We start from the raw sequence: 13,816 nt of genomic DNA, 5'->3' as shown, positions 1-13,816 counted from the left end.
GGGCATATGGGAGCAAACTGGATTAGGGGAGAAATGAGCCTTCATCCCCCTGACAGGATTATTGGGTTTTTCAGCCCAAACTTGGCACAGCCGCCGGCGAGGGCTGGCGTGTGCCCGGCACCAGCACCCGGTCCCCCCTGGGGTGGGGGCAGCCAGCGGGGACAGCCCGGACCCGCCGTTTCGCCACCTTGGTTCATACTGGGATTGGAGCTGCAACTGGTACATACTGGTGCGGCCCTGCCGCCGGGCGGCACCGCACTGGGATGTGCTGGGAAGCGCAACCGGGGCTGCGGCCCCCCTCCTGCCCTGGGGACGTGGCTCCGTCCCCACACGGTGACTCCCGGAGGGGGGGGACACCGGGCCCCCCCTCGCCCCGCCGGCACCGCCGCCGGGAGCCAGGCACCACCGGGCCGGGCCGGCGGCAGCTGGGGAATCAAAGCCTCGATTCAGGGCCGGGGCGGGCCAGTGAACGGGATTTCCTGCTCCCCCGGCGCCGCCAGCGTGACTCCCGCCCGCTGGTGATTCATCCCCCTGGATTTCCCCCTCGCTGCCCGCCGAGAGCGGCCCCGGGGCGGGGGGACACCAGGGCGGGGGCCCCCCGCGGGCAGAGCCCGGCCCGGCCCGGTGGAAGCTGGAGCAGCCCCGGGGCCAGAGCATCAGCGGGGCGCGGCTGGGGGGGGGACACACAGCGGGGTGGGGGGCTCTGCCCCGGGGGGGTTCGGGGTGCCCCGAGTGATGCTGGGGGGCGCAGGGGGGGGTTCCAGGCTGGCTGGGGGCTCCCCCCGCCTCCCCCCCGTGCTGGGAACGGGGGTGTCAAGACGTGGGTGACTCAGAGCGAGGAGGGACCCGGCGGCGGCGGCCACTGGGCCACGGGTGGGTGCGGAGGCGGCGGGGGGGGGGGGTGAGGCCACACGGGGGGGTCCCGGTCCCGGTCCCGCCCCCCCGAGGCCCGTTGCAGCCCCCCGGGGGGGGGCGGGGGGGGCCGTCCCGGGGCTGCAGCGGGTGCCGGTGCTTCGCGCCTCGGGCGCCACGTGCCGGCGCGGCGCCGCTCATGAATATTAATATCATATTTACATGCGGCCGCCCTTTTTTCCCGCCCCGCACGCTGATTGGATGAGCCCCTCCTCCGCCGCTCCGCAAGCGGCCCCGCCCCTCCCGCCGCTATCACCGCCCCTCCCTCCGCGCCGCCGTCGCAACCGAACGTGGCGGCTGCGGCTGGTCCCGCCCCCCTCGTCGCGACGCCCCCCCACACACCCGCGTGCCCCGCGGCGCCAGCGCCCATTGGCGAGCGCAGCCGCCGGTCAGGGCGGCGGGGCGGGGTCGGCGGTGCCCGCGCCCGGCCGGGGCTGGGCAGCAGGGTGCGTTGCGCGGCGGCGCTGGTGTCTGAGGCGGCGGCTCCGCTCCTCCGCCCCTCGGTGCCCCGGCCCCGCCGAGACCGGTGAGGAGCCGCCCGCGCCGCGGGGACTGGGCGGGGGGCGGCCTCCGGAGAGCGCCCTGGGACGGGCCGGTGCAGGCCGCGGCCTGGTGGAGCCCCCGGCCTGGCCCGGCCCTGCCCGGGGCCCCTCGCGGCCCGTTGCGGCCCGGGCGGCGGGGCCTGAGGGGGGGGGGGGGCGACCGGGGCGGCTCGGGGAAGGTCGTGAGGGGGCCCCGAGCAAGGGGAGAGGGGCGGTGGGGAGTGGGGGGTGTCCTGGGGCTGCAGGGGAAGGAGGTGGGGTGAGGGGGGCCCCGGGGCAGGGGCTGTCGGCTGAAGGGGCGCTGGGGTCGGAGGCGGTAGGTGAGGGGGCTGGGGGGCGGCTGCGGCCTTGGGGGTGAGGGGCTGGTGCTGAGGGGTGCCTGAGAGGTGGAGGGGGGGGCTGGAGCTGGAGGTGGAGGGATTGGGAGGTGCTGGGGGCCCTGGGGGGTACGAGGGGTGAGTTGGGCCGGAGCGGTGCGGTTAGGAGGGTGCTGGGGTCCCGGGGTACAGGGCTGGGAGAGGGGGAACCCCTGGGCAGGTCAGAGCGGGGGGAGGCTGGGGGCAGGGGGGTGAGCTGGGCTGGGGGTGAAGAGGCACTTGGGGGGGCGGGAGGATCCTGGGTGTGCTGGAGCTTGTGGTGGAGGGGCGAAGGACAGGGCTGAGCCGCTGAGCGGGTAACGGATGGGGATCACGGAGCGCTGGTGGGTCGGGGGGGTCGTTTCTCCATGAGGGTCAGTGTGAGGAGGGGACCCGGGGCTGTGTTTGGGGGTGGGTGCAGAGAGGGGCAGTGCTGGGTGATGGGGGGGCCCCGAGGTCTTTGGGTGAGCGGCAGTGGGGGGGTGTTGGGTGGAAGGAGCTGTCGTGACGGAGGCGGGGGGCAGCGGGGTGTGTGGCTGGAGCTGGGGCGACGAGGGGGGTCTCGGGCTGTTGGATGGGTGAGGCCGGAGGGGGCAGTTGGGATCGATGGGACTCGCAGGTCAGCACGAGCTTGGTTTGGAAGTTGGGTGACTTAACAGGGAGTGGGGTCTAGACCCTCTTTTGGGGTATCAAAGGTTGGGAAGCTTGTCAGAATGGCTAATATCACATAATCTACTTTTTTTTTTTTTTTTTTTCCTGTGCATGAGTTAACACTGGGTTGATGTAGAGAGGTTGTGGAGAGAAGGGGAAAATAGCTGAAGGAGTTGATGGCTGGTGAAGGACGGTAATGGTAGCCTGCCTGTTCTGGGCAGTACTTTGGAGGCATTAGTGAATTGTAGTGCACGGGTTATATAAAGGAGGGGTTGCTGCAGTATCTGGATTTTCTGTATTATTGAGGTAGAGCGGAGAAGAAGAGATAAGTGGGTGCCGCAGACAAAGAGAGAAATCTATCTCCTTCTCCTCATTGCCAAATAGAAGTGTGGATTGAAAAGGCGGGTGTCCTCTAGGTGCCCGGTTTTAGGAGCTGGAGCTGGGTACCTGATGTCTCTGCAGCTTGTTTTCCTCAGCAGTGCTGGAGCAGGTGGATGGGATTTACCTCTGTACTGGGCCACTGCCATCAGGTGTGGCTTTAAATAAACCCCAGATGGACTGGGAGAGAGATTCTGCTCCAAGATACATTTTCTGCTGCTGCTTGTAAACGAGGCGAGAGGTTATTGTGGCTTTTAAGGTGCTGAATTCTCTTTAATGGGTTTTGGGGGGAAAACTGACAACCTTCATGTTTGTTTATAGCTGTGGGCTTCTTGTAAAACTGACCCGGACAACTACAACTGTGGTGATTACTACCAGGAGAAAAACTGGCTTGTGGTAGACCACAGAAGTCAGTAACTTGATATTTAGTCTGAGTCTGTAAGTAAACTTGAGGCCTTTTAGGTAATTGCTTGTTTTTCTTAATGTACTGCTTTTCAGAGACTACTTGCTTCTCAGGCACGTAGTACTGAAGTCAGACCTTCATCCTTTGGAGGTTTTGGGTGTCTTTTATCTTTTCTGCCGTGTGGGACATCCTGTTGTGTGCGGGCAGATGAGCTGATCGCCGCTGGTTGGGGTTCCAAGTCAGCTGCGTGGTCATAAAGCAAATGCACGGGAGCTCTGTGACTACGTAGCACCATTTATCATACTCTGGTTATAGTCAGTATTGGGGGAAAACGCACCAAAAAAGCTGGATCAATATGTTTAAATAGAGCTTATTGTCTGAGAGGTTTTCTTCTGCCATCTGTATCTGTGAAACAAATGGAAATAGCTCTTTTGTGTGGCTGGAGTATTGTTGTGGATTTTAATGATTTACACAGGAGGCACATTTCAACGTACCTACCAGTTTTTCTTCTGTATCCAGTTTTTCTTCTGTACCCATCTTATCCCTGGATATAGTATTTAACTGGTATTACTCAAGGTAATTAATGCTTTTTGACATCAGGAATTATCTTAGGAAGGCATTATCCCTCTTTGACGGGAGGGGAATGGCACCACACCGGGAGACTTGACTTCTCCTGGTTCAAACGGGCAAGAAGAATAATTCAGTGGCCAGGAGAGGAGCGTGTGACTCGGGAGACGTAGGTCTGTCCTCTGCTCATCGCACTTCCCCTGCGGCCGGCCCAACTTCTGCCTTCCTGCCTTATTTCCTTATCTGCGAAATGGAGATAACGGCTCTGCCCTACCTCGTGCGCTGGGAGGTTGTCGTGCCCTGAAGTTCGTTAGTGTAACGAGGCGAGTGCCTGGCTCCCGGACCGGCGGTCCTTCCGCTTGGCCCTGGATGTGCCTCCAGAGGAACCAGACACTCAGCCCTTCAGAAAACACGGATTTTCATCGCTGGTAACCCCCGTTCTCCTCTTCCTCGTGTGTGAGTAAGGCATGAGAAGTCGTCGGTGGCGGGGAAGCGTGGCTCTCCCTGCCAGAACCCGTCACGGCGGTTAATCTGCGGAGCCGTGGGGCTGGCCAAATGCCAGCGCCTAACTAATTGCCCTTAGGAAGGTCTGTTTTGTGTAGGGCTTGAAGTAGCCGCTTGTCCACTTGCCAGCGGCTGGGGGAAGTTTTCTTTGATGTCTTCGGGAGGAGGTGGTGAAGGGCAGAACTCGAGCTGTCACTAAAAAAAAAAAAAAAATTAAAAAAAAATCACCTCCTTGCCCTTTGGGCTGTGAAGATTAGCTCGGGTTGGAAAGGTCGGATGGTTTGGTGGTCTCGGGCCCAGCTCTGAACTCGGAGGAGGTCACTAGCCCCTCTTCCACGGGCTGGGGGCAGCCACGGAGGTGGCGAGAGGGGCAGCAGTGCTGCTGGGCTATAGGAAAGCCGTGGGCAGATGACCCCAAAATGATGGCTGCATAAAAAGCAGGGGGAAAGTTTGTAATTGTTTGGGGATTCTTGCACGGGGACGGTAGAGAGAGAGGAAAAAGGGGTTTATGAAATATTGTGTCTCTCCCAAGGCGCGAGTGGGTACGGTCTGGAGGGAGGTGCCCGCTGTGGCAGCGGTAGGGCTGGTAGGGCCGGGGTTGGTTTCCCCACCTTTGTGAGAATTGAGATGCAAAAGTCTTAATAGCAGAGCTTTGAGGAAGAGAGTTCTCTGTAATTGCTCAAATACCACTCAAATTATTTTAATGGGTTTAGCCAGAGAGCAGACATCTTTCAGTGGGATCCTGTGCGTACAGCGAGTTTCAGAATCTCCCAGTTGTCTCTGACTTCTTTGGACGGTGTCTGTCTGGTAGTTCTTCTCTCCTGTTGCCAGATAATGTGATACGTGATCTTTCTCTTGTGGGTTTCTTCGCTTGATGTGCACAATGTCAGAGAAAAAATTAAATTGGGAAGGGAACAAAACTGAAAGAAAATGTAAATCCAGTTCCCTCCTGCTGCGTGCTCTGGCCATCGTCACAATAAGGACAAAGCGGCAAAGCTGGAGAGAGCTTTTTTTTTTTTAAAAAAAATTAATTTGTCTTTGATTTACCCGCTTAGTTTGTATTTAAAAATAAAATTGCTGGAACTTATAGAGAACTGGAAGAACCAGACCTTGCTTTTGGGTACCAGCTGGAAGCGCCTGGTTTTGGTGGCCCCGTGCGGGTGGAAGCGAGGGGCAGTTGGCTCCAGCCGCCTCTGCTGCGTCCCTCGGCGCGAGCTCCGGCCACACAGACCTCGCTGCTGTCACGTAGAAGCGTCCCCCGTTATCATCTGATCGCTTCTGCTCCGTGCTGCTAAAAGGCCCTTTATTAAAATACCAGAACAAATAGGCCGTTGTGCAACACAACCACGTTTTCATTTGAAACGCTGTTTCTGAAAGTGAAAGTTGCTTGCAACAGGCTCAAGTTTCTGGTACGTCAGTTTTCTCTCCCAGTGAACCCATCAGTTTGATAAACACTTTAAAATGTTCTTCGTGTGGCGCAATTGTGCTGACGGCTTTCCTCGGCCTTCCTGCTGCTGCTCCTTCAAAATACCTGAAAGGCCACGAACTAACTTAAAAACCAACTCGAAGTGGTCGCGACATCGAGTTTGTGTGAAAAGCCTGAGTACGGTGACCCACGGTTAATTCTTGATGCTGGTGGTAGTCAGTGAAGTAGGTTTAATCTTTGTTTTAAGGGGTGTAGGAGCTGGGTTTTTCCTGGAAAATTCAGCTGATTATTTCAAACTTGAACATGCTTGAAATCTCCAGTAGTTTTAGGCTAGGTTTTTGTTAAATGGATGGGTAGGGATTGGCCGTGATGTTAAAAAAAAAAAAAAAAAAAAAGAGGAAATTCAGGCACACTGTTAATGCTGAGACACAAAACAGGAAATTTAGTTAAGGATTATGCTTTTTTGTAATTTATTGTATGTTTTTATCCCCTTCCTTCTAACAGACGAGGAAAAGTTTTGAAGTATTCCAGCCTATGTTAACTGAAAATGTCTCCAAATGTGCAGTTAAAGATATATATATATTTTTTAATGGACTCCTAAGAAGCTGTAAAAGCTGAGAAACCTCAATAACTCCTGCTTTGTTTTATTTTCATTCTACAGAAAGTGGGGGGAGAGCTAGAAAACAGACTGTGTGAGAGTAATTTTAAAAATACTTCACTCCTAATGTGAACATATGAGTAGCAAAATGGGCTCTGGCCTGAAGCCAGCGATGGGAGTGGGGGCCCCGGGGGTGGTGGGAGGGCTGGTCCGTGACAGCCTCCTCTCCTGGCTCCGGGGAGCAGCCAGCAAGTGAGGCTGACAGTCTAATGTTCTCCAAAAGCTTTTTTTAAAAATTATTTTTTCAGCTTAGCCCCCTCAGAAAAAGTAATTCTATTTTTAAATATATAGAGTAGTTTGGGGGTTTTTGAGCCCTGAAGGCTTTTTGTCCGTTTCTGCCTCATCTGCTCTTTGAAAAATGCACAAGCTCTAAATGTTTCTTGGGTGTTTTAACCCTTTGTAGTTTGTCCTCAGATGTTTTTGCTGCAGTTCTGAAACTACAGAAGAATTTCTCTGTGGACGTGCTGCAGAAACTGCTTTTAGGAGGTTATTCCCGCTGTAGTCATGGTTATTCTCATTTCCTCCAGTCTAAGGGTAACTTTTTTTTTTTGCTGGCAAAGGATCGGTGTTGATGCTCAATAAATCATGACGTATCACAGTTTCTCTTTTCAGTTACTTGCTATGAATTATGGTACGATTCCAAAACACAAATGTTGTGAATTTAATGTTACTATGCAACTTTTCTGTTGCGGAAAAAAAAAAAAAAAAAAGGCCTGAGGGGCTCTTTTCCTTTTTTAAAAGAAAGATGCTTAGTTAAGGCCAAGAAATAGAACCTTTTTGCTTCTAATTTCAGAATTCTGTTGATGAGAATAATCTTAGCAGTGAGTGCTCTTCGGGCTGGGATGGAAGCGTGTGTGTGGAGGTGCAGGGTGTCTGAGCATTTCCAATGACTAAACAGCTCCAGCATCGTTTTCAAGGAGCATCACACTCACTGTGTCTCGGGCAAAACGTTGGGAAACCATTTTTCCCGTCCCACCACGAGTGTCATGAGTATCCACGGTGGCATCTGATGGCCAGCTTGTGTTAGGCCAGTGCCAGGCAGGTTTAACCTCAGCTCATCCTGATTAAACCGTGTCGTCACTCCCGTCGTTGCATCGTGTGTGGAGTTACGCTCTTGGTCTTGACCCGTTGGCCTCTGTCCTTGTAAGATCCTGACTGGTAAATCGTGAAACGAAAGTGGTGCTGATCATCTGGAAGGAGATAAAATTAGTTTTTGCGAAGTATGTGTTAAAGCTAGTAAATGGAAGTGGAACATGCCTCCTGGTAGCAGCACATTTTTGGCTTAAGTACCGGAACTGTAGCTGAGAAATGGGGAAATAAATATTCAGTAAGTTATATTCTTTTTATGAAATTTTGGAAGGTATCGGTTTTGAAAAGCAAGGAAGGATGAAAAGAACGTTCTAAAATAAAGAAGTATTATCTAGCAGTTGGGAGTGGGTTGTTGACTAAGAAAGGAATGAAGTTTGGAGACGAAACTGTGCAAGACTTGGAAATTCAAGTGTTGATGGTCTTTAAACTGTATTTTTTCATGTGGTCGGGGAACCACTGAGCTTAATTTTGTTGGTTTGGTTTGTGGGTTTCTTGAGTGTTTGTTGATAAAGAAGGAACACAGGAAATGTGTAAGTGAAGAGGACCCTTCCCCCGTGCTCTGGTCGCTGTCTGGATCGGGTGAAGGTACCTGCAGGTGGCTGGATGAGACGCTGGTCAGCACGATGATTTACTGGGGGGTTTGGTACAGGTGGGACCCGGAGCTTGCTTTCAGGTGGATGTGACTAAGAAAAGTTCTGAAAGAGGACTGTAAAAGTACTTGGAGATAAATTAACCTCTCATGTCTTTCTCTTCCCATTTATAACCCGGAGCTGCTTTGCCTACAGAGGGTTTCCAGACCCGTTTGTTTTCCAGAGTCCGGGTGTCCGTCCGTCAGGTGCCGTCGGTTTGGACGGGGTGCGCTCGGTGAGGTGGGACTGCGCAGCGTGCCAGGCTTTTGGGGGGCAAACTCCTAATTCCGACATACTCAGTGGACCTTCAGGCACAGCAGCGTGCGCGTCGGTACCTTTTTCTCTCCCGAGTCTCGCCCGCAGCCTGCTTTACTAACTTGGGTTTGGCTCCCAGCGCTCCAGCAGCCATCTGACAGAGCTGCCTCGGGCTGTGCCGTGCCTTCCCTGCTCCTCTGGCTGAACTCGTGTTTCCTGGTGCCACGATGCTGGTTGTGGGGGGGGAGTGTGTCCCAGGAGGAGCTGCGGGAGCAGCGGGTGGAATTCTCTAATCCCATCGTGGCCTGTTCTGCAAGTGTCAAAGCGTAAATCCCACCCTGCGCTCTGAAGGGGCTCACTGCACGTATCTTCTCAGGGCCAGGCGACAAAATCCCGTGTTTTCTGCTGACGTAGGCTGCAGAGGTGCAACGCCAGGTGCGTTTGTCAGCGCTCAACTCCGCGGCGCTACGGCCCCTTGTAGAAACTTGTCGAGCGCGGAGCGTTTCCTTCAAAGTCTGGTCTGTTGGTGCGTGTGATAAGTAGCAGCTACCCTTCGTAAAGACGCCAACAGAAATATGCAGCTTTTTTAACATAGGGCACCGGGGTGAAAAAAAGGATTTCACATTTGTTAGCGTAGATATAACAGGAGCTGTTGCAAGTGACAGCAGTGGCTCTGTGCTCGCAGCATACCAATGCAGATGGAACTGGTTGGTTGCCAGATATTAGTCATGGCGCACACCTACTTTGGAAGAGTAGCCTGTGGGTTTAGAGAAGTAATTATTTTCTAACAGCCCTGTGGGGCACAAGCAATTCAGCTTATGGAGGACAAGGAAGGGCTTGCTTCAGAATGTTAGTTAAAAAATTGTGTGCATATGAGCTGCAGCTGGTGACGACTTGACTAGAATTTAATTTGTCCGGGCATTGTTCATTACAGGCATCGTGGAGGACACAAGCTTCTGAAGGCTGAAACAATTGCTGACCTGCTACAGCTTTTGTGGCTAATTGCAGTGGAAGTGGGATCACGAGAGCCGTGGTGGGCAGCCTTTCAGCTGAAGAAGCTGAGCTGCTCTGATTCCAGACCTTCTGGTAGATCGTCCCCCTCAGCCCTTCATCTTGCAGCACCGCCTGCCCGTAGCAATTAAAGGCTCTGTGTGAGGGACCCGAGTGAGAGCGGCTCTGCCTGAACTGCAGTGCCTGCACGGGTCAATATTCGGCTTTTAAGAAGTCAGCGCTTCTGCCTGATCACAAAATTCTTCTTTCTCTGATTGCTAATTAGATGGTTAACATTCTTTGCCTTATTATCCCACCCTCAGCTTTTCTTTCTGGGGATCTAGGTTGACACTTTCTACAGGCTCCTAAGGAGCAGTTAACTCTTACAGTTCTTTAGTCTAAAACCAACCTGCTCTTTTGGTGCGTGTTTGTGAAAGGTATTTTTGTGAAAAACAAAACGATATGCTCTAGGCATAACACTTTTGTTAGGAGTACGTATGCTGTTGACTCCATGTTACATCACTTTTTCTCTTTCTTTCCGGTTTATGGATATTTCTGGGGACAATTCCAGGGTAGACTGGCTGTGGCTGTGACTTTGGAAGGACAACGTTGCCGGTTTGTTGCCAGAAGGCAAAGTTCTGGTCAGGATAGAGGGGATAGATGCTTTTCTGCTTGTGGTGAAGAATATCTTTGCGATAGCCTGGGTAAGACTATTTTGCCCGTTCCAGCAGGCCAGGAAGTGGATTACAGGGCAGTGACTAATTTCGTTTTAATCGTCTCAGCATCTCCATGGGTTATGTATAAGAAAATCCCATTAATGCAGGTAGACCCTGGCTTCGCTGGGGAGGGTTCTTCACCCTCTTGCAAAACTTCTTAAAAATCCATGGTGATTTTTTTTTTTTTAAAAAAGTCTGAAAAATGCTGTTCTCGTGTTATCTGGAAATAGTTCTCACCTTTGAATAATACTGCTCGGCAGCGCTGGAGAGGCACAGTGCTCAAAATAGCAGCAGCTGCCATAGGCCGGGATGGAGCGGAGTCGAGTGAGTTGTGTTGTCAGTCATGGGAACATAAATCCAATTCCACCTGCAGATGAGCATTCCCGAAATAGAAGAGGGTTGTCAACTAACAGAGGAGATGTATTGTGTGCATCTCTTTGGTGCGCTCTTACTGCGCTTCGTACTGCAGTAAGAAGAAAAAAAATAAAATTAAAAGTTGCTGTGGTTTAGCTGTAGCTCGAGAGAGTAACCACTTCCTACTCTCTTCAGTAAGTAACAGCTGGGAGAGGTTGTTTGTCTAATAACTGTGTACACTGTTTTGTAGGTAAAATACAACCTGTCTGCGGGCAGACCACCCTGATTAAAAAGTGTGTTGCTCCCTCATTTTCGGAGGAGAGTTCTGCTAGCCTGGGGAAGATGCAAATGTCTTTAGAGCACTTGGGGAAGGTTGGTGGAGGGGCAGGAAATCTTGTTTGAGGCTTAACAAAGCAAACTGCTAGTGGTGTAGGAAATTCGTTAACACCCTGAGCCGAGGGAGGGGCCGCAGGCTGGCAGGAGGGTTCCTGCTGCTGGAGGTAATAAAGTTCAGCGCCTGTCTCAATTTTTAGCCGTGAGCATCCTGGTGAGTGATCCCGAGGCATTTCGGGTTCAAAGTTCTCCCGTGCGCGGGCGTTTTTCCTGTAGTTTGAGAAGCCAAAGAGTCCTTGGTGCAGCTGGTTTTCTTCTAAGAACTCCCTGGATCGGCTAGCTTTCTGCATTTAACCGTTTTTCCTTGATTTAATCATGTCATCCTTGAAACTGTTGTCCCCGGCATAAATAAAGCCTTTCTCCTTCATATTTTCCATGTGCAGACCGCTGGGATAGGCTGTAATTACGGGTTCAGATTCCTGTGGGGACTGATTGTCTCGAGCTAACCCGAGCGCTAGTGCCCGTGGGTCGGGTTTTGGACTGCCCGGCAGAGCAATGCGGCTGGCTTCTCTTGAAGTTGAATTTTTTTTAAGTGCGTACAAGGTAAAAAAATGAATCAAATGCAGTATTTTAATTACTGCAAAAGGGATCTGTGTTGGCTCTGTGTTTGTCTCCGTCTTTCTCTTGCTGGCTGCTTGCTTGCTGCGAATGGTATTGCTCTGGAAATTCCCATTCCTTCAAACCCAAGAAATGAGGGACCTGCTGGCTTAACCTGTAGCCTTATGCTACTTAAAAATAAAATGGCTAGGTGGGAAGAAGGGTGGTCTTGGACACTTTTCCACTTAATTCTATAACAGTATTTGAGAGGCTTTTGTCCACATCTTTTGTATTTCTTCTGCTGATTGTTGGTTGATACTTGAGCTCGCTGGTTGAATCTGATCAGGAGTAATTCTTTCTTCAATCAGGAATTGTAGAATTCGTGTAATGGCTGTGCAACAACTCGCGTTGCAGCGCATGCAGCCAGCTCCTGAGGACCCTGTTACCTGCTTTGTGTGCAGAGGCAAAGCAGAAGTGATGCTGTCCCTGGGACAACAGACTTCAGGAACTTCCCAAGGCTCTGACTGGAGATTTTTAGGAGTGTCAACAGGATTATGAGGCAGTAGAGATTTTTTTTTTTCAACACCAGATTAGTAGGGAAGCAAACTATTGCTTCTTAAGAAGCTTTTGAGAAAAGATACCAAAAAAGGGCAAAGTATTATTTGGATACTGCTTTCTAAATATGTTTTTTTTTTAAAAAAAGGCTTATTTCTGTGATGCTCTCAAGCATAGCAAAGCTTTGTTATGTGAGTAGTTTTTCTGTAAATACAGGGCCTGGAGATGAAGAACACGTGGTAAACGGCTCTGTTAAAAACCAACAAATATACATTTTTGTTTTGTGGTGCTGTCTCATAACACTAAGTAATTTTTCTTAAACATTTCAGAGTGTGAAGCTGTGTGTTGAAAGCATTGGTACCCGCTGCTGCGGCTCAGCTGGGCAGGGATGGGGCTGTGCTGTGTCACACAGGCTTTTGTCCTTGCGTTCGTGGAAAGGCAGCGAGTCCTGCGGGGTGATGTGGGGTAACGCGGGGCTCTGTGGGGGCATCTTCTGGCAGAGGGCACCACACTTCAGCTGGGCGCAGGGCCTGGGGTTACTGCGTGATGGGCAGAGCCGTGCTTTAGCTTCGGGAAGTGAAGACACGTGGTTGCTGGTGTGCTGCTGCCTTTTTCATCGAGTCTTTTGGGCCTTTTTTGACAGTTAAATTTCTTTAGAACCTGTCTTCGAACACTAGGTCTATTTTAACAGGTTTTTCTTCTTTAGTGGGAGGTGAAGTGATAAAGGTGCTCAAAAGGAAAGGTTAGTGAGGGTGATGCAGGCGGCATGTCTGATGCAGACTTTCTCCATGCTCATCCGTGGAGTCTGCGTACCTCTGGTAGCAAAGAAAAAGAACAATTTATATCAACTTAAAACGGTCTGGCTTAGTTCTGTTTTATTTCACGTGTTATCTCATCAGGCTCCAGCAGCAACCTCCCCTATGCTCGCCTACAGCTGCAGCTTCGGAGGCTTTCTCGGGAGGGGGCTCAAGGCGGACGCCCCTCGTGGACCGAGGCACCTGGAAGGAGGCTCTGGGACCCTCGTGCCTGTTGGGCAGCTGCGGGGTTTTGCTTTCAGCAGTTGTCTCTGGATTTTTAGCCCAGAGAGTTGGGTTTGATAGGAAAGGGAACAAATACACAGGCTGGCAGATATTGATGCCTCGTGGGCTGGACTGGAGTGAGTCTAGCGGGTGTCTTAATGCAGCAGATTTCTTGGAAGCCTCAGAGGACTTGACGTTCTGCGTGTCGTCTTAGCGGTGCCCGTGTCTGCCTGACAGCCGGGTTGGAGCCGTGGTGGCTGATGATGCTCCGAAGCTGCAGGCAGGAGACGGGTGCTGGTGCACGGCTGGGTGGTGGCCGGGCGTGTAGCAGGGGATGTCTGACACCTCTGCCCGGGGCTGATGTGCCACGCAGGCAGGGGACGGTTCCTGTGCCTCCGTTTCTATCTCGGGCTCTTACAGGACTCCCGAGGTTTTTTTACATCACAGAATAGGGTCCTGCGGGTGCCCGCTGGGGTTGGTTTGCCCTCACAACCTTGCTGGGGAGCAATGGGGTCGATACGCTTTGCATTTGCACCTTTCAGAGGAGGTAAGTCTGCAGTCTCTGTGCGGGGCTCAGCGCTGCCGCTGCTGCTCCTCGGCTTTAATGGCAGCAGCGGCAGCTGAAAACGCCCCAGCGTGTGTGATCTTGCTGCCTTCAGCACGCTGGAGTGAATGCTCTCGCTGTTTGGATGAGGAAGGTTTGGATGGAGGTTTGAAGAACGACTAGATGACTCTTTCTAATTCTAATTTATATTGTTTCCTGTGAAGCTGTCCCCTCTGCAGGGGAAACAACGGTAGAGCCATAACAGGAACAAGCAAACATCCCGCGCTTCCTGGTGACTGTAACGACTCTGCGGACTTGAAATGCATCACGGCTTTAGT

General features: G+C 52.3%; 1 protein-coding gene across 3 annotated transcripts in view; it reads left to right on the top strand.

The window, feature by feature from the left end:
- Positions 1–1,302: 1,302 nt before the first annotated feature.
- The window catches only part of GNG7 (G protein subunit gamma 7), a 74,671-nt gene continuing 62,157 nt past the window's right edge, over positions 1,303–13,816 (top strand). For 2 of the 3 annotated variants that reach the window (XM_074927743.1, XM_074927741.1), the window contains exon 1: positions 1,303–1,438. The gene's annotated coding sequence lies outside the window, so the exon portion shown is untranslated. The remainder of the gene's footprint in view (positions 1,439–13,816) is intronic. The other variant, XM_074927742.1, reaches the window with a different exon arrangement.

The sequence above is a fragment of the Athene noctua genome, chromosome 27 (genome assembly GCF_965140245.1).
Source record: "Athene noctua chromosome 27, bAthNoc1.hap1.1, whole genome shotgun sequence".
Taxonomy (NCBI): Eukaryota; Metazoa; Chordata; class Aves; order Strigiformes; family Strigidae; genus Athene; species Athene noctua.
This window is presented reverse-complemented; position numbering and strand designations above follow the sequence as displayed.